Consider the following 27,872-nt stretch of genomic DNA (forward strand, 5'->3'; position numbering starts at 1 on the left):
GACTGAGAACCTTCACAGACATCACTACATCATCATCATCATTATTATTGTTATTATTATTATTACAAATATGTATGTTTTATTCCGACACAGAGTTCAAAGAGATTTTAGAAACAGTCAGTTTTGAGTCTGAACATAACTCTCCTCGCGTGTTCCTGTGTTTTTTATTCCTGACGTTGTTTCTGATTCTTTCACACGGACAACAAGCTCAATAATAAAGTTGTTATTATTATTATTATTATTATTGTGAAGGTGGGGCATTCATACAGCACTCTGTACTCTGTCAGTGATCATTTTTACATCATGGAGACAAGAGCATGAGGATGAAGATCTATACGCGATAACAGGAGGGTAATCAGAGGAAAACAAGACACAGCTGACCTGACTCATGTGACCAGATAAGAGGAAGCAAAAGTGAAAGCAAGACACCCGTGATGTATAAGTATAAAGATAAATGGATAAACACACATAAAGGAACATAAAAGTGAACAAACAGAGAATAAAGACATGAAATAAAGACCAGCAGGAAGTCTTCAAAGAGGTGTCATAGAATCAAATGGGTTGGAGCTGTGGCAGCCTTTAGGATCTTTTACTCAGTTTAATTATCTTTCAAATCTCCTTTTTAGTTTGACGATCAAATATTGAGGAAGGAGTAATTTGGACTTTGGATGTAAATTTTTGTAGATCATTCAGTGTTTTATGACCAGAATCTGACCTCTAACAGTCAAATGGAAACAGAAAGTAAAAATGTGTCTGTTTGACTCTTAAGTTAACAAATCATCTGAAATCCCCTGGTTATTAGTTATTCTCTGAAATAATTTCAAAATAAAAGACTTTATGGTAGGCCTGTTCGCATGCATGATAGAAGTTATACAGGGATATAAACAAAATTAATTAACTTATTATTTATAATAAGTGTTATGATATAGTCTGCCACTCATCACTTTACACAGTATTTAACATCTTCATTGGTAACTTGAAGGACATAAATATAAGATAAGTTACACTACTATGCCCTCTGTTTGTCAAATTTAAAAGAGAATTCATTGCAAAGCCATGAGAAATAATTCAATCTAAGGCAGTGATCAGCGGACTGTTTACCACAGACAGAGCTCTTTAGCTCCTCCCTCCTCCTCCTTTATCAGCCTGTAGCAGCTCTGTGTCGTTGGCAGTGTGAAGGTTTTACACTGTTAGTCCTAATTTATTTGTGATATAGTTGGGATTCCTGCATTAAAAGTAGAGTGTAGCTATGTGGGTTGTGCTACTGTAGTCTGTAGAATAGAAAAAGATCTGGATACAAAGCGGTGTAACAGTGGAAAAACAGGCTTGGATTCTCCCAGATCTTCTCTTCCTGGATACTGCTGATTTACAGCTTCCCAAATACAGCTTCTAATCTACTCGGTGAGTACTAATGTGGACACAGTAGTACTCACCACAGTAGTGTATATACTACTGTGCTGTTTGAACTGCTGCTCTGATCATGTGATACCAGAGCCTGTATAAACCAGTGGACTGTGGAGGGTTAGAGTGATATCCAAACACTGAAACGGGTCAGACCTGTCTGTGTGTGTCAGTGCTAGTAAATCTGTTTAGACTTGAAGAGGTTAAAATAAAGAGAAGTATGATCAGAGAGCTGGTTTATATTGTGTGATTCCAAAGTTAGACTGAAGCTGCTGACACAGTTCAACTGTTTCCTCCCAGCTCAGATCTGACTGTTACACCCGAGTATCTGTAAGTGCATGTGCACACAGTTCTTTGCTAAAAGGTAATTGCATGTAGTTTTCTATGTGTAATATTTCTGTGGAGCTCCATCACACTCACTCTCTCCTCTGAACCAACCCTCATCTTTGTGGGGCTGTTGTCACATCATGGCTGGGATTGTTGCTCTCTGGAATTGGAATCTTCCAACTGAGCAAATAGTTCAGGAGGTAGGAGAGTTACAAATGTTAAAGAAAAAAACACCTGTGTAATGCCAGCGACAGGTTATGCTTCAGAGTAGGGCTGTGCGATATGACCAAAATCTCATATTCCGATACAAGACATCTATTGTCCGATAACAATATAAATCACAAAAATTTTACATTTTCTGTAAATTCTGTGAATCTCGGGCAGCTCGACTTGTGTGAAGTGTTTCCAGCTGGGCGTCGTGTACCTGGAGTGTGTTTTAACCGATGCATGAAACAATACATTTTTAGACATAAGTTGTAACGGCCGCCGTTTTCTTTGTGAGTATTTATTACACGGCGTGCTGCGGGGAAAAGCCTGTTCTAACGTTTGAGTAAGGTTTATTTTTTAGCACCTGACGGCTCTTTTTTGCTTTTCATCCGTAAATATTCTGCATACTCTTTCACATGATTCAGTTTATTTCGAAAAGTCTCAACAGGATCTTGAGCTTTATTATTGATTAAGCATAAAGGTTTATGTGGAAAATAAACAAGCGGACACGCAAGGGGTTTACCGTCATTGTTGCTAACGACAACGCATAAAAACAGGTGATTGTCTGTCTGTAGTGTGGTTATATAAAATATAAGAGATTAAAGTTATAGTTTTTACACAGCTGAATAAACGTCAAGCAGACAACTGATCATCAGAAGTGTGAGATGCTGGAGAATATACTCTGGTGTCCCGTTATATTTTAGATAGCAAGGAGTTTATTAAACTTCACCGAAACAATCTGCAAATTTCATTAAAATTTAATAAACTATCATCTTGTCTTTATTTTTAGTTAGCACATACCTTAAACACTTAAAGCTGTGAGCTAATGATAGTTATATAAGAGCAGACGCATGCTGGTGCAATAAGCTGTACGTTTTACATCCAATGGATGCATGATCTGATTAGTCGACTAATCGCAAAAATAATTGGTGACTAGTCGGCTATCAAAATAATCGTTTGTGGCAGCCCTAGATGGGTGTTGCAATTTCAGCTGTCCTATTGGCCAAATCTCTCTTTAAAAAATAAATGTTTAATGTGTAATAAAAGACAGATATAAGACAAACCTACCAGAAATTGATTGAGGCTTTTACCTTGTGATGTTGTTAACATGTCAAAATGACTTGATATCATTCAGTCATTTTAAAAGCAGATGCTTATCTGTGCATTCATTTTCTTTTTTAAGTTTCTAGTTCGTTTCTTTTATATTTCTGTGTACCGTATTTTCCGCACTATAAGGCACACTTAAAATCCTTTAATTTTCTCAAAAATCGAACGTGCGCTTTAAAATCTGGTGCACCTTATGTACAGAGATGGGCAGTAACGCATTACCTGTAACTGTAATCCAATTACTTTTTTCAAGTAACGAGTAAAGTAAGGGATTACTATTGCAAAAAGAGTCATTAGATCACCGTTACTTTCCCGTAAGCATGCTGCATTACAAAAACTGTTATTTTTTTGCGAGAATGTCTCGTGACAATGATGTAAGCGAGTGCGACGTTCGTGACAACAGCTGTGTGCAGATCAACAATAGATAATATATCGAGTGCGGGAGAGAGTATGAGCGTGCAGCGTTTAAAGCGTGGAAGTACTGACCTTATTTTGAGTTTGATTCTATTTGAAAGAGTGAGCGTAAACACACACTAAAAAAATATTTTATGTGCTGGAATGTGCAGAAAATAGGTTTAAATGTTAACAAATTTCTTCCAGTCAGAGAATGTTGCATATAATTACATTTTTGCTTGATGCATAAAGTTAAAAGATTAAAACTAATAAACAAGTTTTAAAAAGAGACTTTTCCATTTGATTACATTTTTATAATGGATTAAGCTGAAAAAGTAGAATTGGGCTGAAAGATCTATCGCTTTATCACCTATTCAGGTTGTAAATCGTGTTTTTTAAAAAGTAACTAAGTAATTAATTACTTTTGAAAATACATATTCAGTAAAGTAATGGGATTACTTTTTGGGGGAAGTAATCAGTAATTGGTTACTGATTACTTTTTTCAAGTAACTTGACCAACACTGCTTATGTATGAATTCTGGTTGTGCTTACTGACCTCGAATCGATTTTATGTGGTACACAGCGCTCAAAAATCTGTCAAAAAATGTTTTGGTACGACTTTGGTAAGCTATGAAGTCGCACTGCTTGATGGATTGCCAGAGCATTACGGCTGCCATAGTCAGGAGCCTCGCAGAGTAATCTGGGTCCAAAACTGTCCGCTTCAGGTCCTAAAGTCAAACGAACAAGCAGCATTGCTGAGTCTAAATTCTTTCATCTTTAATAAAATGATCAGCGTTGCTGCTTTATCAGGTGTAACAATAAAGTTTAACATCCAGGCATCCATGACAACATAATTTATTAAATTTAACGGAGTTAGAAGGTAGTAGGAAGTTAGCTCGCTAGTTTCCAGCTAAACATGATCTACAATGTTCTGACTGAGAGATTTCTGTAAAGATTAAAACGTACAGCTCTGCTATAGATACCAATATAAATGAAACAGAAAACAGCAGTGACTCTTTTAGGGTTGCTGAAGTTGGGCTAGCTGGTATATAATGATGTGCTACATGACCCAGCTCACCCACCACAACATTAGTGGCCTTGTGATCAATTTATTGAGTCTGTTGTAAATGTGAAACTGAAGGTGAAAGTATTTATGAGCTTGGAAAGTCCCTGACATTCCCTCTGGTTGTTTGTGAAATATTTTCAAAATTAACCCTTTCATGCATGAATTACAACAACCTCAATCTGGATTTGTATTTTTATTCATCTTTAGGCATAAAAAGGATTTTTGAACTTCATTTTTTTTTTCAAATTGTTTTTTACATGTCCACTTAGGTGGACAACATACTGACCAGTGGGTGGCAGGGTATGGAGTGACACATCAGTGTCCAATGTAGTGGTTTATTTGTAAGTATACCATCAACACTGACCTGCTACACACAAACACACACACACTGTCAAACAACAGATCCACTTTCAAAGAGCTCCCTCCTAGATGCAACGATACCAATTTTTTCAAACCGATACGATACCGATACTTGGATCTGAGTACTTGCCAATACAGAGTACAAAAAACGATACTTCTACCACACACACACACACACACACACACACACACACACACACACAAATACAATGAATTGCAAGACAGGTTTTATTATATTCCCTGCCGATAAAAAATAAAATCTTAATAAAAATGACCACAAAAAAATTTCAAGTGAAAAATAAGCACTTCTGTTAAATTATTGCAGAGTGTCCACATTGTAATTTAACAAAATACCACTGAACTATTGGCACTGTCTCGAGCTTTCAGAATAATAAATAAACACTTCTGTTTGGAATGAAATAAACACAAATTAGGTTTGAAAAGAAAATAAACTTTTAAATTGTTGCAGAGACCATTTTGTAAACAAACAAACAAAATAACGAAAGTATTTGGCATTGACGAACGAACTCCCCATCTGCCCGTGGATTATCAGTCCACTGTGCCGTTAAACCAAGGACTGACATCACACACACTGCTTGTCTCTACCTCTTTAGAAAGTTTTGGCACCATTATCTCCCTGATGTATAGGCAGTTGGGAATTTCATATCGCAGCTCGAGTATGCTGAGAAGAATCCTATGTTTTCCACGACCGGCATTGGCTGGTCATCCAGAGCGATAAAATGAGTCAGAGCCTCTGTTATTTAAACTGCCCGTGGATTTTCTCTTGACATTTTTCATCGCTTTTCCAAAACCTGAGTTAAAGTTGGCTGTTCCGGTTCACACTGCTGACATTTTGTTTAGCCTAGCTACAGCAGCCTCCAGTTTCTCTTTTTTTATCTGGAGCCGCCAGTCTCACTCGCCTAACCCTGTGCCTGTTTAGCGCGGGATGTCCCCCTAGTGGCCAATCTAAAAAACTACAACAGAAATGACAAGCCACCCTCTGATTAATGAAATAAGTTAGTATCGGTTCATGGTATCGGTTAACTTTTACGAGTATGAGTACACACACATTTTACAGTATCGTCCCCGATACCAGTATCGGTATCGGTGCATCCCTACTCCCTCCCACAAACCCACCAAGTTATCAGAGACAGTTTAATAGTGAGGCTCTGCCCTCTCTGTCACTTCCACCTCTTCTTAAATTCAAAGAGTTCTTTTTACTGATGGCATGAAGCTTGCTTTAAAGTGAATTGTAAAATCTTGGGGTTGATATTGTTACAGAATCACCTTCATTACCAACTATGCCACCATCGAACTGAAACAACATAAAATTTGTTGAGATAGTAAGTTGGGTGAAATAGAGATAAAAAAGAAAAGATCTATACAATATAGAAAACATACCTCACCCAGGCAGAAATGAGCACTTTACAGATACTTTTAAGAACATTTGAACATCCTCTGACTTAAATTGGCATCTCCTGCAACAACTTGCCATGCTCACATTTCAACATGGGCATCCGAACCAACATGCAGTACAATAGTTCCTACATGAGAATTTCCACAATAAATGACCTAATGACATACAAAATGTTACGGTTCAACGTAGCATAAAAATGTGCGAAGTGCAAAACAAAATTAGTCAACTAAAAGTATGGCACTAAAACAGTGTTTAAGCAGAGGCAGTAAATGGCCTGCATTTGTATAGCGCTTTTCTAGTCCTTAAGGACCCCAAAGCGCTTTACACTACATTCAGTCATTCACCCATTCACACACTGGAGATGGCAAGCTACATTGTAGCCACAGCTGCCCTGGGGCGCACTGACAGAGGCGAGGCTGCCAGACACAGGCGCCACCAGGCCCTCTGACCACCACCAGTAGGCGGCAAACATGGGGTTAGTATCTTGCCCAAGGATATTTGGCATGCAGCCAGGAGGCAGCCTGGGATCGAACCACCAACCTTCTGATTAGTGGCTGACCTGCTCTGCCACCTGAGCTACAGCCACCACCAGTAGACCCAGTATCATCTGCAGACCCAAAGCTATTCAGATAATGCTGAAGTCTTTGTTTTATGTTTGACCTATACAAACAAACCATCACTACTACACTCACTAGCCACTTCATTGGGTACACCTAATGTACTTAATAGTATAATGGTACCAGCCTGGACCTTTTCTTTTTCTTTTTTCTTTAATTCTTTGTAGATTCAGGAAGGAAACGCTCCTCAGAGATTTTTATTGGTATTCACATGATAATATCTTCCCCGTTCTTACGCTCGGTTTGATTCTCAGTGGGCTGTTTGTTCTGTCTACAGAACTCAGTGAACACACTGAGTTACTACTGCATGATTGGCTGATTAGTCTAATGTCAGTAAAGTTTCTCTTTCCTGAAAACCTCTCACGTGTTTTTCTTCAGACTGAAACTGATATTTAAATTCCTTTCTGTGAACACTTCCAGTAAAATGTAAAACATTTTAGAGCCTTTGTTTCCTTAATGCCTAAGCTTTAAGCATCTGTGGTTGCGAGACAGTGACTAAGTAAGTCTTAGTTTGATGTAATAATGATTATTAGAATATTACATATTTGTATAACATTTTTCATGATTTTATTTTTGTGCATCAAATATAGCAAGAGAATATTAACACATTTAAATGTGTGAGGGACACTGGTGTGTGATCGATTAATTATATAAAACAGATCCAGCCTTTGTCCTACATTTGTAAATGTTATTTGCAATATGCTATTTTTTTTTTTTTTTAACTTAGCTATACCTTAAAAACAGTGCCTGCAGTGAGCAGAGCATGTGATCAGTCTGGTCTGTGGGCTGTTTCTGTCTGTGCTGTTATTGGTCAGCCATAAAGAAGAGGAAGTTCCAATATTCAAAGAGCTGCAGTAAAGTTGAGCTTAAAAAATTATAAGGCTGTCTTCTATAGCCTGTCTGAGCTTTTTGTAATGAAGTCTTCATCTTTGATTGGTTCTCTGCCTCTCCTGCTCCACCTGAACTATGATGTCACTCTCTTCACTGTTCCAGCCCAACTGTGATCCAATCAGCATTCGGCTGACACACAGGTGAGGTGTGTCCAGTGACCTGCAGCTGGATTTTGGACGAAGGCACAGGAGAACATCTGTGGTGTGTGAAACCTTCTCTATAATGAGACTTAAAGGTCTAATAGTGTGTACCAGCCTCAGATCACAAGACATGTATTTTTGTCCAGGAAACGTCTGACTAATGAGAGTAGTAAAAGATTTTCTCCTCTGTCTCTAACGTGCTCTGTGACTGAACTCTGGTGTAAAAACATGTTTGATCTATGCATTAAATCAACCAAACAGTCACTGAAAAAAAGGTCTTTCAGCTGGGAGTTATTGTAGAGAATGCCCCCTTATTATGGAACTATAATACCCACCCTTGTACAGACATGTGCTCATCAGCTGAGCTGTCTGCTGTAATTTAGGCTGTGACTGATCACATGAATGTAAGTCAGACTGTATCAGGATTAACATGCTTTTGTTTTCACACTGTGATATTTTACTTCATATACATATTGACTCTGTGGGCTGGTTAATGGATGGTTTCTGAACCTCTGTTTGTTTATTCCTTTGTGTGTTTAAGGCGGTTTTGAATGTTGTGTTGTGTACCTGTGGTGAGCAGAGGTGGTATTAACTGTATTCCTGCTGTATAAAGGCTGACTGGAGCTTTACTTTATTACTTTAATGAACAGACCTGTTAGTAAGGGAAACACAGATATTAATATCAAACTGTGAAAGAGAAAGAGAAGGACTGAGAGACAAGTGGGCATCTGAAGTGTGGGGATGAAGAGCTTCAGTGATGATGTGTGAGGTCTCAGTAGGGGGACACACTTACTGTTGATATTTGTAAAAGTGCAGGATTTCTGCTGAGCAAGGAGTTCTTCCATAATACTGAATACAGACTGGGAAACCAGATTAATGTAACATGACAACCTCAGAGAAGGTTATTTTTAATCTCTCTAATCCCTAAATACTGATGATTTAAAGTAATGGTTTTAAAGGTTGTTGTTACAGAAAGACTAAACCTTTTCTTCTACTTCCTTCATTTAAATAAGGAAGTGTGATTTATTTTTTATTTATTTAGAAATTTAATTTATTTATTATTTTTTTTATATTTACATTTCTGGATGGGGAGTTTGCCAAAGAGTAAAATCTAAATAGCATAAGATGAGTCCTTTTTCCAAAAAATACAAACTGATGTTATAAATTAAGATAGTATTCCCCAAAAGGTTGATTCTGTTCGTCTGGACGTTTTCACTGGGAGAAACATTTTGTCACTCATCCAAGTGACTACTTCAATCTCAGGTGACTGCAGGTTTCCCCAACCTTATAAACAGTACATTTGCACAATGACTGAAAGTCATCAATATGCAACAATTTTATCATTAATATGCAACTTGTTATGACCATGTCATTAAGGTAATAATGTTTTCGTTTTGTTCATCAGCTCGCTGATGGAAGCTGGAAAATTTAAATTCTGCACCTACAGAGAGGATAAACTCCAGGACGCCTAACTGAGAGGACATGTGATAGGAGAAAAAATTCCTGACAGAGGTAAAACTTTTGAGTGTTTTTTGATTCAGTTTAATACAATTTTATTTGCACCACATCACAACAGCAGTCACCTCATATTGTAAGGTAGACCCTACAATAATAAAACAACAGTAATCTTGTAAGTTTTTTCAAGAAAACCACAATAAAATGTAATCAATATTAGAATAGTTGAGAAGTAGAGATTAGTGCATCTAATAAGTTTTGTTTTCCACACAAAGACTGATCACACAGGTCAGATGAGGCAGATCCTCAGACTTGCTGAGCAGCAGAGTTCTGCCCTCAGAGACAAATCTCTTATTGGAACCAGTGGTTTGGAACATTTAGGGTTTTATCAATAATGAGATTAAAGTTAAAGGCGCTTTTAGAGTTCTTATCTTGTAGATGATTCTTCCAACCACCGTCTACACAATCTGACAAACACTCCTTCAGCTCTACATTAGTATATCTCATCTCACATGTGCTGTTATTATCTCAGATCCCTCCACCTTTCTCATTTTAGTTACTTGCCTCCTAAATGGAATTTCTGTATTTCAACAGCTCTGGATTAAGACCAAACATGTTTTCAGTTATAGCTTTGTTCCAGTAATGTCAAGTCATACTGTCAGTATTCAAACACAGAACTCAGAGCGTGTAACGCTGCTGCTGCTCAGTTTCCAAAAAGTATTTTAAGAGAACAGAAAGAAGCTGGCACAGGAACGGGAAACAAGGATGTGGATAGTTTGGTAATCAGCTAGTTTTGACAGCAATATTGTCACAGTCTGGCTGCGAAGCTGACTGTGTGGAGTGAGGAGGACCCAAATGCAAACATGCAAAACGAAAACTTTTTTTAACAGAAAGCAAGATGTTTCTTGCAGCTGATTAAAGAGTATAAAACAAAAGGTAAAATCAGTTACGACACTAAACAAAAACCTAAACTGGGGGGAAACTAGAAAGTAAACATGAAAAACCCTAAACTTGGAAACCTGGGAAGAATACATGGACAGCGTGAAAAAGCCATGGAAACGTGGCTTGAACATCACAAACAACCTGATGAGGACTGAATGAAAACACACAGACTAAATACACACAGGAGGTGATCAAGGAAAGTGGAAACACATGGGGAAACAGCTGACACAAATGAACATAATGACATCCCACGATATCACTAAACACATTGACCATAGAAACAAAATAAAACAGGAAACATGCACTGGTGTTTGTAACTGGTGAAGAAGGTCACCAGTTACAGACAGGGGCTTACTTTAACCTTAAAGTCCCCACCAAAAGTAATATGTAATGAAAATGGATCCCTGTAAAATACTAAAATCAGCACAGTATTGCTTACAGTAGAGGAAACTAGATGTATATTTTATATGGTTTGTGAGTCCTCCCTGTCATAGGCTGGGTCTTTTAACCTGGTATTCTGAATTTTGTGCTCTTGTATTATATAGTTCTACTTCTAGTTTATATTGTTTAACATTCAGTTAGTTCTATGTTTGTGTTTTCCAATTTGTTTGTTTTTTTCTATTTAGGTTCTTCCCATGTCTGTGTCTCCCCATTATGTTGTTTATAATGTGTTGTCTCAGTGTGAGTCTCTTGTGTCCTCTGTGTTTAGGTCTCTCTCGCTTTTGTGTGTCCCAGTTATCTCTTTGTGTCTTATCTCCTTGTCCTGTTCTCATTTTCTCTTCTTGTCGATCATGTGTATCCATTTATGTTTCCTCAGCCCGTCAAGTCTCTCCCTCTCTATCTAAGTACTGTGTCTCTCTTTGTTCATTGTTAGGTTGTCTGTTTTCCATGTCTTATGTTCCAGGAGTTCATGCGTCTCAAGTCCAGATTTCACAGTCACATTCATGTTCAGGGTGTTTTCATGTTTAATTTTTGATTACTCAGTTTGGGCTTTTGTTTAGTTTCACCTTTGCCCTTTGTTTTATATCTTTTCACCAGCCACAATAAACGAATTGCCTTTTGTTAAAATCAAGATTAGTTTCCATGCTTCATTTAGTCTGTGTTTGGATCCTCTATTCTCTGCTCCACATGGTCTGCTGGTGTAGACCATCACACTCTGACATTTGGACCAAACTGCTAGAAAGAGAACTTGTGGTCCTGGGTTTTTTGTGAACCATGGAGGGTGGAACAGCATCCCATTATAAGATAATGACATAGGGGAACCTTTGGGTGGAGTTCTCGTTTGGTGTTCACTCTCTCCGTGGCAGAGTATAACTTCCTTTTCCTTTTCCAACACACAGTGGTGTTTTTGTGTATCTGCATAGGCAATTTAATAAAAACACAAACAAACACAACTTCTACATGATGTTCTGTGCTAGGACCAATTCTGTTTTCATTATACAGGCTTCCCTTAGGCAGTATCATCAGAAGACATAGTATACATTTTCACTGCTATGCACATGACATCCAACTCTATCTGTCCATGAAGCTGGATAACACACACCAATTAGCTAAACTGCAGGAATGTCTTAAATACATAAAGACCTGGATGGCCGCTAACTTTCTTCTTCTTAATTCAGATAAAATTAAGGTTATTGTATTCGGCCCTGAAAATCTTAGAAATATGGTATCTAACCAGATTCCTACTCTGGATGGCATTACCTTGGCCTCCAGTAACACTGTGAGGAACCTTGGAGTCATTTTCGACCTGGATATGTCCTTCAATACACATATTAAACAAATATGTAAGACTGCTTTCTTCCAGTTGCGCAACATCTCTAAAGTTAGAAATATCCTGTCTCAGAGTGACGCTGAAAAACTAGTTCATGCATTTATTACTTCCAGGCTGGACTACTGTAATTCATTATTATCAGGATGTCCAATAACTCCCTGAAAAGCCTTCAGCTAATCCAAAATGCTGCAGCAAGAGTACTGACAGGTACTAGAAAGAGAGAGCATATTTCTCCTGTTTTGGCTTCCCTTCATTGGCTTCCTGTTAAATCCAGAATTTAATTCAAAATCCTGCTCCTCACATACAAGGTCTTAAATAATCAGGCCCCATCTTATATTAATGACCTTGTAGTACCATATCACCCTATTAGAGCACTTCGCTCTCGCTCTGCAGGCCTACTTGTTGTTCCTAGAGTATTTAAAAGTAGAGCCTTCAGTTTTCAGGCCCCTCTTCTGTGGAACCAGCTTCCAGTTTGGAATCAAGAGACATACACATTGGCGGTCCTAGCCTGTTTGGTGCCCTGGGCGAACAGTCCCTCAGGATACATGACCTGCCATTATCCAATGACACATGTGCTTACCTGTATCTCCTCCTCTTCTTTTCTCTCTTGTTTTAAACTGAGGACCTCATGGCTTTGAACTTTTCTTGTCCATTTTGGTTTTAATTTTGCACTGCAGTATGAACACAAATCCCCCAACCCGAGAATCACCACAACATAACCTAATAGACCTACACCTTAGTTCACAGATTCACTTTGTCTAAGGTATATTTCTGGCATTTCGCACAACCCAGGATTTACATCATGATTACATAATGGGCTTGGATTTACAACATTATGAAAGAAATCTGCTCTATTTGGAAGCAGCAGGTCTTCCTCCACTTTTGATGGGTTGTGTGTGAGACTTTTAAATCATCAATACATATATATATACATTTTAAATTCTTATTACCCCTAGTTCTAAAGTGTATATTTATATTCTTACTCTTCTTATATTTATTGTTTGTTTACTTGCACTGCTGTAACTGGAGCCTCGTTGTCTCGTCTCTCTATATACTGGACTGTATGTAGCAGAGATGACAAAGTTTACTTTGACTTCAGCAGCAAGCAGGCGCACCGAGGGCTCTCGCGCTCACTTTTCACGTATAGAATTTCGATAAAACATCGGTGCAGATTATAAGTCATTATCATAATGTCTGGTGTTTTCGTGTTTGTTGTGTTTTATTTTGCGAGTTGGTTATTAGATGCCGCTCCAGCCACCAGTGAATCCCCCGCCGCCTGCCCTCTCCTCCCTGTGCAGCAAGCAGCAGGCGCACCTCGAATACGGAGGGTGCCCTTACTCCCAGCAAATGGGCGATAGAAAACCGATCGGTGCCTATGGCATTCCCAAGATGCACTGGCATGACATCGGGGCAGCGAGAGTACGAGCACTTTTTTTCTTTTGCCGATGCCCGTGATGCCGCAATAGACGCATTTTCTCTAAACACCGCATCTCTGCAGCTTTTAAACCCCAAAACACTCTGCGCCCCAAAAATCGTGTCCCCCAGAGTCTAGTGACTTGAGGTGAAGTGTCTGTGTCACACTCCTGCCCACAAACCCACTGGATGTGACCGTGAACTCGCCCCCTACACTTCTTACGTAGCACAACGATGTTACTATTACGAAAGCTTAACATCTTATAGTTCTACAACATCTAAAATCACTCTGTTGTTAACTCGTTTGCTACTAGGGTTGCCAACTCCCTGAAAAACAAATAAGGGACACCTCATGGCCAGGGCCGGGCAACCCAATTGTCTCTACCCTTCCAAGTGTGGTGAATTTTTTTAGCTCTTTTTTTGTGTGGGTGAAATTATTTTTTTAACCATTTGACTTGAAGTTGATTTAAGTAGATGCATATTCTTTGCGATATGAACACATGGGAAACAAATGATCATTTAGCCATTTATTTGTAACACAAAATGACAACATTAACACAATAAAATAGGTATCTTTCTTAAAGAAGCCTGTCATGCTTAACTTTTAAGAATATAAGTAAATCTTTCTTTAAAAGAACTCTGTCCTGCTTAACTTAAAATTATATAAATTAATAGAAAACAATAGAAAGAAAAACATTCTTGTAACAGTGCACATAAAGTGTGTTTAGTGCAATTGGCTTTAGTTGAAGTATTATTTCAGCTTTTCTAATGCTAATCAGCTGCTCCCGTTTGTAAACCCACTTGTTCCCATGATTACGCATCATAACTCATCATCATTATTCATCTAAGTATCACTTTGATGTATTAGTCATCTATTCGTTGAAATCATCTATCCTTGCAGTTGTTTATTACACAAAATAAATTATATTATCACACTTCTGGCCACATAGCACTGATATAAATTGCACATGCCCATAATAACCTTAACCAGAGGGTTTAAAAACAAACAAACAATGTTTACATACCATAACTGCTTCTGCCGTGGCCTGGTGGACAACAATTTGGTTAAGCGTTCCCCGAGCTTTCACGTCCCTAATGTTCTTCATGTGCCCACCACTAGAAGCATGCTGCTTGAGGTCAGTCAGTCCACCATGGCGTATGGAAAAAGTGTGCCGGCACACAGTGCAGTGCGCTTTATACGTGTCATCGCACACTTTTTCCAGCCAGGTGTTTTCCTTTTCCCATTCCTCCCTGCACTTATGCAGCCTATTTCTTTTCTTTCTCGGAGGGGTACAAACATTGCTGGTTGAAGGTGTACTGTCATCCAAGACTTGCACCGCAGTGTCAGCGTTTGTTTCCCTGTTGGCCATGCTTCTTGATGTGGTCATCTGTTATCTTCCGGTATTTTCTCCGCATGCGACCTTTCCTCTAACAAGGACATAAGCGGCCACCTGAAGTGTCATACTCGTGTCTAAGTGTGTTGTCAGCTCATTGGTCACAGAGCAAGAGAGGGGCTGGGAATTTGAATGTTGAATGTTTTCAAACAAAGCGTAAATTTCATTAACATTTAGAGACTACTTTTGATTCTTACTGTATTACGGGACAATGTGCGTCCCTTTTCAGCTCAATACAGGACGTGTACTTTTGTTTCTAAATACTGGACGATTCAATTTTTCAAGGGACTGTTGGCAACCCTATTTGCTACATTAGCCATTAGCATTCACTCTGTGTTAGAGGCTTCTTGCTAGCTAGTTGCTAGCAATGCTACACACCTGTTACTCTAATAGTCTGTATTTTTGAATGATTCAGCACTGCTTAGTTGTTGTTATCTACTTTTAGACAGCGATGAGATCAGCTGCACACTCCACAGAGGCCTAAAGTTACTGTTAATATCAAAAATGTTGTCCTTTGAGTTTTTACCATAAAACTGGGGATGATATAAAAATGCTCAGTTATGTATTTGTAAAAAATATTTGGAATCATTTATGATTTTCGTTCCACTTCTCACGTGTACACCACTTTGTATTGGTCTTTCACGTGGAATTCCAATAAAATTGATTCATGTTTGTGGCTGTAATGTGACAAAATGTGGAAAAGTTCAAGGGGCCGAATACTTTTGCAAGCCACTGTATCATCATCAAGGTCGCATGATAAGAGCCACTTCAGCAGTAACAATACTCCTCACTCAAGCAAAATGTTAAAATCTCAGACACACGACACAGAGAACAACATCCCCCAAATTAAGAGAGGAAGGAAGGCACAACTGAAGGTGCTGTTCTTCTTTGTTCTCTTTAACTTCAGATCAACCTTCATCTGTATTAGTAAATCATATGCCTAATTATTATGTGCCATGGTGATCCACAGGTATGATCACAAATTTATTTAGTTATTTTCCAACTCAACAAAACAAACAAGCAAAAACGTGTTGCTGATGCTGTAAATGCGTTACACACATGAATCAGGATGCAAGGAAAGCTGCTGCCCATCAGAGGTGTGAGAAAGAAACTGAACTCACAGATTTCTGCATGCTTGAGCTATCATAGCTCTGTTTCCCTCCCTCTGATGTGTTCACATGCAGCTCCTGCTCTGAAAATGTGTAGCTTGCTCATCAACTTGAAAGTGACCACATATTCAATACAGCCTCTCCATGTTGTAGCTTTAGCTGCTGTATACACGGTTTAGCAAATTAGTTATTTGTATAGGTGTGCTCTATATCTCAGCAATGTCTCATAATAGGATGGCAGGTTTTCAAACAGGTCAAGTGCCTCTATGCACTTAATTAGTTCCCAAAGTGTGGGGCCCGCCCCCTGGGGGTGGGGGGGGGGGGGCGGTATGGAAAAGAACGCTTGGATACTGCTAGCATAATGGACAGTTTTTTGACAGGGCTCCCACACAAACGCAAAGCAGGAGATGAAGCATCGCCAAATATGTTTCCGAACCAACTTCCTTCCAAGCCAAAGACTAGAAAATATGAAGAAGCATGTCAAGCAAAAAAAGATTGGGAGCCACTGCCCTAAACAATGGCACACTTATATAGATATATATATATGTGTGTGTGTGTGTGAAGAGCTCTCTATCAGCCAGTTAGCCGATGACACAACAATTTTTTAAAATAATTTGAATGAAATCCCCAAAATTCTACAAGTCATTGAAAATTTCTCAAAAACTTCACACTGAAAAAAAGGGATTGGCCAGCTCTTGGACTTATGTAAGCATCTTGCGTGTATTTAACACAATTGCCTCATGGTTTAAAGTTAAGTGTAACTATATAGTGTAGAAACTACATAATATGCAAAGCGGGTAGATTAAATTGTTCATATCATGTTCGAGTGAAGTAAGTCAGTGATATAGCAATGTTAAATCTCGCGACACTGCACGGGATTTCAGTCTTCCACACTTTGGATCATGGTTTGAGGAAGGCATCCATCTCAGTCAAGTTCAACAGCCGCCTCTACTTTTTTTGGGATACCGAAAGAAGTAAATTGAGTGGTTGTTACATTAAAAAAGTCTACCTTGTAATTTGAACACAAAATTTTCATGTTTCTATCTTGAACGTAATTAAATCATGTAGGATCTGTATGAAATTCAACAACTTAATTTGTTCTTGTTGAGATGACATGATACAATCTAGTAAGAGTGGTTAGTTGCTGGACTCATGCAATTAACAATATCACATGAGATTTCAAACTGCAGGAAAATCACAAAAGTTATAAGAGGCAGACGACTACACACACACTACGTGTATTCTATTGCTTTTTATTGTGGTTTAACCTGTCATGGACAAAAACGTACAGAAAATTCTGCATCAAGCCTTGAAATCATAGCTTTCCCACTTTTGTCAACCCTGGATTGGTGACATGGTGGTTAACGCTGTTGCCTCACAGTAAGAAGGTCCTGGGTTCAAATCCACAATATGGCTAGTTTGCAGTGGTTTCTCTCTGGGTATTCTGGTGTCCTCCCACAGATAAAAGTCATGCAGTTACTAGAGTTAGCTTAGGTTGATTGGTGATTCTAAATTCACCATGAATGTGAATGCAAATGGTTGTTTGTCTCTATGTGATTGACTGGTGAGCTGTCTAGTGTGTACCCTGCCTTCTAACCTAGCCCCCCTGTAACCAGGATAAAGATATGAGGACTCTTGACTTTTTTGAACATTATGTAATATGAAGACAACATGTAGTATTTAAGTAATCAAGTAGTACTGTCGTAAAGGTTATTGAATAGTGTTGAAATAAAATGACAAAATTGTGAAGGATTAAAATATTCCAAGAGCTCAACTTACTTCATCTTTACATGTTTCAATCACGTTTTATGAACACAAAATGCACAGGTTTATTGACTGTGAATAAGGTGTGTTGATTTAACGCAGTTGTTTCTGCCAAAGCAAAACGTTTGTGTGCAACCAATGTCCACTCTTGAATCAAGTAAATCCACTATAGACTTTTTTTCACTGCAGGGCTAAAATTGAACATAAACAAATGTGAGACCTTACCTTTAAAAGACTGTACTGCATCTTACACTTTTAATATCCCTGTAAAATCCAATGTCAAATATTTGGGTATGTATATAACTAAAAATAGGACTGAGTTAGTAAACCTTATTGTTTGGGAGAAAATGCAAAATGGTAGAACTCATTTAAATAATTGGGCACACAGAGACTTATCCATTCTGGGCAGAATATATACGTTAGGTGTACCTAAATCAGCAATCAAATCTATTAACCAGCTAAACTTTGATTTTATATGGAAGTGAAAAACCCACTATCTTAGGTAATTTAGTCGAACAATTTAAAGATGGAGGATCGCAAGCTATTGAATTTAACAGTTTAAATGGCACCCAAAAAATAAATTGGCTCAGGTCATTTTTAAGAAATCAAAATAGCCAATGATTTCATATTCCAAACAAAATATTTTCAGATCTAAGCGGTATTAATCTTTTACTTAGATGTGATTTTGACATTAAAAAAACTCCCCATAAAGCTTTCTTCATTTCACCAGCAAGTGTTATTATACTGGAAATTAATATACAAACATAATTATAGCCCACACAATAGTCCCCTCTGGAACTATCGTTAGGTAAAGGTTAGGAACAAATCAATCTTTGTGCAAAAATGGTACGAAAAAGGCATCTAGTCAGTAATGCATTTATTAAATGATGGAGGTAATATTTAATTTGAAGATTTTTGTGCCAATCATAACTTGCAAATAAACAACAAAGGGTTTGAAAAAATTATTAAGGCTATCCCTGCAAACACTCTTTGTACGGCACATAATCTCTTTCAAAACCCTGACTATACAGCCCCTGACCTCCCTGGACTTTTAGTAAATGGGCACAACATTGCAGCTAACTGTCTAAAACAATTCTAAAATTAGAATTATTCACTAATGCTCTTTATGGATATGGATCCAATCTAAATTCAATTTCACAACTGTTCTCCTGTGATCAAAAGAAAGAAATCAGAACAAATTACCTAAAACTTCCCATTCCTCCAAAAGGTAAGGTCTATTACAAAATCCTCTCAGGTGTGTTTTGCCTTCCAAAGAATTTCTCAGACATCATTTTGCTATTGATAATAACACAACTGGGGAATAAAGAATCGACAGAACATTTATTTTACAAATGTGTATATACTGTAAAGTTCTGTGGGACAATGTGCACTACTGGCTTTTTCTAAAGATTTTAAATGTACTTGAATTTTCTAAAAATGATATTATTTTTGGATGTCAAAGAAAAGAAAAGACACTTGAAAATGTCTTAAATGTAATAATTATTATGTATAAATTCTTCATTCATGAATGTTGATTACTAAAAACAAAGCCATCCTTTCACTTTTCACAAAGAACTCTGCCTCTTCTTCTCATCTGTAAAGTTTATGGCCCAAAACCAGCTGTGGATCTACATCACATGGTTAATGAACTGAAATGACTTTTAGAAAACCTTTTTTGTGTAATTAATAATTTTTTAAAAAGCCTTCGTTGCCTGTCTGTGTAATCGGACTTCAAATGCGGCTTCCGAAGGATGCAGCCTAGGTTTTGGGATAGACCTTATATTCTCGCTCACTTTTGCAATTTTGTACTCTTGTGTTACTCGCAGCAACAACTACACCTTATTGTCAGTCCATTTAATAAACTCGGCACTTTTCCTCCACATTTTGCTGTGGCGTTTCAAAGAGCCGGAAAGAGATCTTTTTTTTGATATACAGAAAGCATATGATATGATTTGGAGGGAAGGACTATTAATTAAAATTAGGGAAATGGGTATAAATGATTGAATGTTGAGATGGATTAAGAATTTTTTGGAAGGAAGACAAATAATGGTAAGGATTGGGAGGAGTTATTTGGAGAGTTTGCCGGTACAAAATGGAACGCCACAGGGGAGCATATTTAGCCCATTATTGTTCATTGCTGATAAATGATGATGTGTTTAAGAACATAGTGAGTGGGATGGAGTTTTTGCTTTTGAACCTGGGCAAGAGCAAGACTTTTTGGTAAAGAAAGTACAGGGGTCAATCACAGCAAAAGAACAGTGGTCATAGAAATGGAGGTTTAAATTCTCAGTTGATGAGACTAAAATAATGTTGTTGTTGTTTTAAATTAAAAATGGATACTGTCATTGCCTATCCTTAGCCTGGTTGAGGAGTTTAAACGTGCAAAAGTGATGCTTCAGATGTCACTCACGGACTCCCGGGACCCCATAGTGAGAGGCACTGCTCCCACTCTAGCAACGGGGAGGAAGTGGACCCCAGCCACATCTGTGCTACAGGCAAAATCCGCTGTTCAGCATCGTGACGTGGTGGTCTTTTTAGACCTTGCCAACGCCTTTGGTTCAGTTCCGCACAAGATCTTGTGGATGCCCTTCAACTATTTCAGCGTACCAAACCACATCACATGACTGGTCACGACCTACTTTCAGGATTTACAGTTTTGTGTGACAGCTGAGAACACCACCACAGCCTGGCAGCACTTGGAAATTGGAGTTATGGCAGGCTGCACGATTTCCCCTCAGGCATTTATCATGGCAATGGAGTCGGTCATGCGGGCATCCCGGTGGGTAGTGGGAGGTGAGAGACACAAGAGTGGCCTTCGTCTTCCTCCCATTAGGACCTACATGGATGACATGACCAACATTACAACAACAACAAAACCATGTACTAGGCGATTGCTACAGAAGCTCCAGGAAAACATAGAATGGGCAAGAATGGAGTTTAACCCAAGTAAATCTTGCAGCATCTCCATCAAAAAAGGAAAACTGACAGCCGAGCAATTCTATATCAGTGAAGAACCAAGTCCAACAGTCTTAGAGAAGCCCATAAAGAGCCTGGGACAGTGATATAATGCAGACCTCAATGATATATGGCAACTAGAACAGCTAAGGCAGAACTTGGCCGATGACCTCAAGCGGATTACCAACACTGCACTTTCCAGGAAAACTGAAGCTCTGGTGCTTCCAGTTTGGGTTATTACCCAAACTACTGTGGCCGTTGACAATGTACAAGGTCTCACTCAATCATGCCAATCGACTAGAGAGGCTAGTGAGCTCCTAGGTTAAGAAGTGGCTCGGACTTCCCAAATGCCTCAGCAGCGTTGGAATCTACTATACATCTTTTTTGGTTTTGTCACCTTGTACAAGACTTCTGGCAGAGATTATGTGTCTTTATCTCAGAAAATATATTTAAAGGATTTGCACTGTTATAGAAATATGTATTATTTGGTCTCCACAAAAACCAAAGACAGTTCAACATTGATAACAGATATGATTAACTTGTTAATCTTAATGGCTAAATTTCATATTCACAAATCCAAATGTTTAGGAAGAAATTCCTCTTTTTATGTATACTTCTATGAGCTTTTGCAATATCTTAATTCAATAAAGAACACTACTAACCCAAAAAATATTTTAAAAAAAAACTATGGTTGCATGTGACAAAATAAAGATCCTTAAATCACTTTACACTTTGGCTTAATCAGTTAAACTTCTCCCCCTAGCATATATATATTGTAGGTATGTTCTGAATAATGTTTGTTTTTTTTGTTTGTTTATGGTTTACAGTTTCTGTAAGTACAACACCTTTAAGTTAGTACTGTTTAATTTTACTTCGTAACATCAATACGTAAAACATCGTATTGAGGTTTAAATAAAGGTTTTAGAGGGGAGGGGCTGGGGGGTTAGAGCTTGAGAGACACTCTGCTGGTGCGCCGGTCGGAGGCTTGAGGTGGGAAATTTGAAGGTGGACGTTACATACGGATTGAGTGAATTGATAAATTTTTGGACTTTGGACTACGGATTAGGATCACGGATTGTGGCAGTTGGCATAAACTGGTATGTGACTGGCTGAAATGGCGTCTCTGGTAGATGAGGATGATGATATGGATTTTGGTGACTGGACCCCGGTGTTTGGAGGGGGAAGATCAGGAAGAGGGAGAAGCAGGAGAGAGGACACGGGTTTGGTTGGGTCACAGACAAGTAAAAGGAGTTTGGAAGAGAACAGCTCGGATGAAGGGTCCAGGGTCGTGAGGAAGAAGACGGTAAGGGAGGAATTTAGGATAATTTTGAGATTCAGGAGGGAGAATGAGGGAATGCAGTTGAGCCCAATAGTGGTTTCAAGGGAATTGAAAAAGAAGTTTGGAGAGGTTCTTCTAGCTAAGGTTCTATGGGATGGGAATTTGCTGGTAGTGGTCAAGTCAGAAGAACAAAAAACCAAGGTGTTGAGTACTGAAAGTATCTGCAAAAAGATAGTACAAGAGAGATGGGTATTGAGAGACAGTAAAGTGACCAGAGGGGTGATTTCTGGTATCCCAGTAGACGAGGATTTAGAGAAATTAAAGTGGTGTATTCAGGGGGGCGAGGTCAGCAGAGTAAAGCGACTGTTAAAAACTGTTAATGGGGAAAGGATTAGTAGTTTGTCAGTTTTGTTGAATTTGAAGGTACTGTGTTGCCAGACAGGGTTAAGATAGGGTGCATGAGCTTTCCTGTGAGAGTATTCGTGCCACCGCCCCTTAGGTGGTATAAATGCCAGAGATATGGACACATTGCTGTAGTCTGTAAGGGGAAGCCGAAGTGTCCCAAGTGTGGGGGTGAGCACAGATTTGAGGAGTGTGGAGATGATGTTCTGGACAAATGCAGTAACTGTGGGGGGCAGCATAGGGTGAGTTTTGGGGGCTTTGAGGTAAGGAAGAAGGCCGTGGAGGTTGAGCAGGTCAAGGTTACTCACAACATAAGTTATGCTAAGGCATAAGGAATGGAACAGACAGGGTTAACCCCGGAAGGTGTTAGTGTGCATGGGACTTACCCAGGTTTGACAATGGAGAAGTTGATTTTGTTCATTGCGTATGTCATAAACTGTTCAGATCAAGTGAAGCATAAGACAGAGAAAATCAAAATAATAGTGAAGGGGGCAGAGAGGTTTTTCGGGATTAAAGACATATCCTGGGAGAACATAAATAAAAGACTTGGAGGGGAAGGGAGAGCGGAAGGATCGGGGGAGAGGACATTTTGATTATTTTACAGTGGAATGCTAGAAGTTTGATTGCTAATGGTCAAGAGTTGAAACTTTAAATGATTTGTTGAAAAATCCAAAGAGAAACCAGATATAATCTGTGTACAGGAGTCCTGGCTGAAGCCTAATTTGGATTTTGTTATCAAAGGATATGATGGGGTTCGGAGGGATAGGAAGGAGGGTAATGGTGGAAGTTGTGTAACTTTTGTGAAGCGAGGGGTTCAATATAGAGTGGTAGCTATTGGTAAGCAGTTAGAGTATGTAGTATTGGAAATTTGGGGGGGACTTGGGAGCATTAGAGTGGTAAATTTTTATAATCCAGGTGGCAAGCTAATAGAAGTGGCAGAACTGGATACTTATTTAAGGGGGAAAGTGATTTGGTGTGGGGACTTTAATGCTCACAGTTCTTTATGGGGCTATAGATGTGATCGGAATGGGGAAGTGATTGAGGAGTTGTTGGATTTGAAGAATTATGTGTGTTTGAACGATGGGAGTGGTACTAGGGTTGATGTTAGAACAGGGATTGAATCGGCTATTGATCTAACATTGGTGTCCGATTCATTGGCAGGCTTATGTTCATGGGAGGTAATGAAACTTACAATAATAGGGAGTGATCATTATCCTATAAAGATTGAGGTGAGGCTGAGAATTGAGAGACAGGTTACTGGGGGAGTGAAGAGATGGTGTTTTATTGAGGCTAATTGGGATGTATTTAAGGTACTCAGTGAATGGGAATTTCAAAAGATTGATGTGAATGTAGGGGTGGACGATTTAAATGACTCAATTTGTAAAGCCATTGTAGTGATGACAAGCAGGGTGATCAAGAGAAAAGGGGGTAGTGGGAAAAGGACGATTGTGCCATGGTGGACAACGGAGTGTGATAAGGTGATTAAATGTTGTAATACGGCTTTTAAGAAATTGAAGGGTAATCTTAGCTATCAGAATCTTGTTGAATTTAAGCAGTTGCAAGCCAAGGTAAGAAGAACGATTAAAAGTGCAAAGAGGGACTTCTGGAGGGGTTTTTGTAAATGGGGAGGGAGACGAACATTCATAGTGTATGGGCAATGATTAGGAGGATGAATGGTTTAAAAAGGGATTATGGTTATCCAATCATGAAGGACGACAAGGTAACAGCAGTGAAGGATGAAGAAAAGGCTAACATGTTGGCAAAAGCGTTCGTCAAAATTATGGAGAATAGAGATTTGATGGATATGGTGGAGGATACGGATGATCTTTTGAATATATCTTTAAATAAGTCAGAGTTACATCGAGTGCTCCAGAAATATAAGTTAACACAGCCAGGGAAAGATCAGGTGTGCTATATTATGTTGGATAATGTGAGCGAGTCAGCCAAAGAGAAGTTAGTGGGGTTGTATAATAGGGTTTGGGAGGGTGGGAAGCTGCCACAAAGTTGGAAAGAGGCTGTGGTGGTGCCTATATGTAAGCCAGGGAGGGATGGTACCAAGCCAGGTAATTATAGACCGATAGCTTTAACATCACATATTTGTAAAGTTATGGAGAGTATGATTAATGAGAGATGAATGTATTATGTAGAAAGCAGAGGGTTTCTATCTAAATATCAAAGTGGATTTAGAAGGGGGTGAAGTACTATTGATCCAGTATTGTGTTTAGAGCATGAAATTAGGAGGGCTCAAATTAATAAAGAGTGTGTGGTGGCAGTGTTTTTCGATTTGGAGAAGGCTTACGATATGTTGTGGAGGGAAGGTTTGTGGTTAATGAGGAAATTAAGCTGAAGCTGTATGGCATAGGGTTAGAAAGAGTGAGGAAATTTAAGTTTCTGGGGTTGTGGTTTGATGAGAGGTTAACTTGGGGTGCACACGTTCAGGAATTGGTGGATAAGTGTAAAAAAGTTTTGAACATTTTGAGGTGTTTGGTTGGGAAGGATTGGGGAGCGGATAGGGAGTCCCTGAAGGCTATATACACTGGATTGGTAAGGTCAACGTTAGATCATGGTTGTTTGGCATATAATTCGGCAGCAGACACTTCTCTTAGTAAGCTAGATTTGATTCAGTACCAGGTGTTGAGACTTTGCACAGGGGCATTTAGGACAACTCCCACTGTAGCCTTGCAGGTGGAGATGGGGGAATTGCCACTAGGGTTGAGGAAGGAACAGCTTACATTGACGTATTGGGCAAACTTACAGGGTCAGGGGACAGGTCACCCTACATTGGATGTACTTAGACCTTGCTGGGAGAAGGGCAGGAGGGAGTTAAAGAGCTTTGGATGGGTGGTGGGGGGAAGAGCTAGGGAACTTAAATTGGACCACTTAGACATATGTCGGCGAGTGCCGAGGCCTGCAATCCCTCCATGGATACTTCCTGAAGCAGCTGTAGATTTTTCTTTGTTGCGCCAGAAGAGTAAGGACGGGGCAGGCGGTCTAGACTCAAATATAGTTCAGGGTTTCATAGATCAGTATTATGGGTATGTGCAAGTATATACGGATGCTTCAAAGAATCCAGCTAGTCAAGTGGGGGTGGCAGTAGTAATTCCGGACTTTATGGTTAACATTGGGAAGAGGATTAATAATGGATTGTCTGTGTTTACAGGAGAAATGATAGCGATTCTATTAGCAGTACAGTGGGTGGAAGATTTGAGGCCATTGAAAACAATTATTTGTTCAGATTCCAGTGCAGCCGTGGTTAGTCTACAGAATGGTCATTCGAAAGGTAAGTCAGATATTTTATTAGAGGTTCAGCAAACTCTTTACAGGATACATATGATGGGTCTATTGGTAGTGTTTCTGTGGGTCCCGGCTCACTATGGGGTAAGGGGGAAAGAAGCAGCAGACAGGTTAGCAAAGGAAGCCACTAATCATGAGATGGTTGATCTGGCGGTGAATTTTGGTCAGGAGGAAGTAAAGAGTATTATTAAGCTAGAAATGAGGGGTAGATGGCAGAAACAGTGGGGAGAAGACAGGAGGGGAAGGGGGTTATATAAAATTCAAAGGGTGGTGGGAGTGAGGAGATCCACAAGAAGGAGTAGGCGAGAGGAGGTGGTGGTGTCAAGACTGAGATTTGGACATACGGGTTTGAATTCTACACGGTTCTTGATAGGGAAACATGCCTCAGGGAAATGTGATTATTGTGGAGCAGATGAAACTTTGGAGCATGTTATTTTGCAGTGTCGGAATTATACGGTAGAGAGGAGACGGTTGGTCCAAAATCTCAGTAGCATAGATATGAAACTTGATCTTGGAGGGTTACTACAGGAGTTGGGGAATAAATGTTATCAGGCATTGTTTCAGTTTTTGAGAGAAGGAAATGTTGTTTGGGAGGATATGAAGTGTTTTTTTTTTGTTTTTTTTTTAAGCATGATTTCTGTCCGGGGAGCGTTTTTTTAGAGCGTTTTCAAATTTATCCATATTAGTGTAGACGTAGTAGAGAGTTAAACGCAGAGCCGCGAGTTTAAATAAAAATAATGATAATGAAACTGATTCGTGTATGCAAGGGTGTAGATTTGGTTTTGGCATTGGTGGGGACGGATGATTCAGCCACCATACCCTGCCCTGTTTTTTTTTTTCCTTTTTGTCTTTGCTTCTTGATAAAAAAAGAGAAAAGAAATAAATATACTTGCCTATGTATGCTATTCTACCTGCTTTTAAACCATTTAAAATTACAATTCATAGTTTTATATGTGAATTATATAATGTTAAATTACTATTAAACAAATGACTAAGTATTTTACACTTTAGTTTACTCCAGCCATATTAAATCAGGTATCATACAAAAATAAAAACAGCTTCAAATAAAGTCATGACAATAAAAGAATATGACTTTAAGGACTTAACAACATTAGTTCAGTTATAGTACACCAACATCTGTTATACTTTGGCACTAAAGGAACACTGAATGACCTGGTGGGTTTTGTCCATAAAACTACTCATCTAAGATTACCATAAAGTAAAAGATCTCTCAGCAAAATTATGCAACATTAGGCACTATTGCCCCAATCAGAACAGTGAGCTGGGATTTTTTATTCTAAACATGAACTACTGTTACAGCAACAGACATGGACTACTGGTGCCCCACACAACAACTCAATGTCCACTATGTGAAGGAGCCAAACACATGCTTTCTCCTCTCGTTAATCTATAGCACCAAATCATCAGTCAGTCACCTGTGACCTCGCCTCTTCACCTCTGTCACCTGATAAATAACAGTGAGACATTCCAAGTACATGCAGTCACACATGTGCTTCAAATACAGTCATGAACCACCAAGTCATCATCCAATTTCACCTGTAATCTTGTGTCACCATTGCTCTCTGAGCTCTGTGTTGGTTCTTCTGTCACCTGACAAATAGGACATACATGACAATAAAAATAAAATGTGAAGCCCCAGATAGCAAGGAAACATTGAAACAATGTTGAGTCAATATCAGGCGATGTCATTGAATCAACGTTGAAGTGTGACGTTGACCTAACGTCACTCTTGCACCCTTTTTTAATGTTGAAACAATGTCAGGTTTTGATGTTGAATCAATGTTGAAACCTGACATTGATTCAACATTATATTTTCTAATACTGTTGACATTGAAACAATGTCAGATTCTGATATTGAAACACTGTTGAGCTATGGTGTTGATTTTCCAACTCTTTCGCACAGTTGCTTTTTATTAAAACAACAGTTAAATCATGACTGGAAATCTACCTTTCTTTATAGGTATTTTAACCAATACTAAACTACTGCATGTTTCCATCAATACTTAAACCACCTAAACACATAATTGTACTTATTCCTCAAATTGGACACCCTTTATAAAAAAAAACAACAACAAATGTCTCACAATGTATCATGTCAATATTAATATCCTAAAATAAGAAAGCATTGCATGTGATGTAACAGAGAA

General features: G+C 38.8%; 1 long non-coding RNA gene across 1 annotated transcript; it reads left to right on the forward strand.

Moving 5' to 3' along the window:
• The first annotated feature begins 943 nt into the window (after positions 1–943).
• On the forward strand, positions 944–27,767 carry LOC146491309 (uncharacterized). The gene is made up of 5 exons (XR_014872570.1): positions 944–1,401; positions 4,771–4,842; positions 7,889–7,987; positions 9,332–9,438; positions 20,134–27,767. It is a non-coding gene; the product is annotated as an uncharacterized LOC146491309 (long non-coding RNA).
• The last annotated feature ends 105 nt before the right edge of the window (positions 27,768–27,872 follow it).

This window comes from Neolamprologus multifasciatus, chromosome 23 (assembly GCF_963576455.1).
Source record: "Neolamprologus multifasciatus chromosome 23, fNeoMul1.2, whole genome shotgun sequence".
Lineage (NCBI taxonomy): Eukaryota > Metazoa > Chordata > Actinopteri > Cichliformes > Cichlidae > Neolamprologus > Neolamprologus multifasciatus.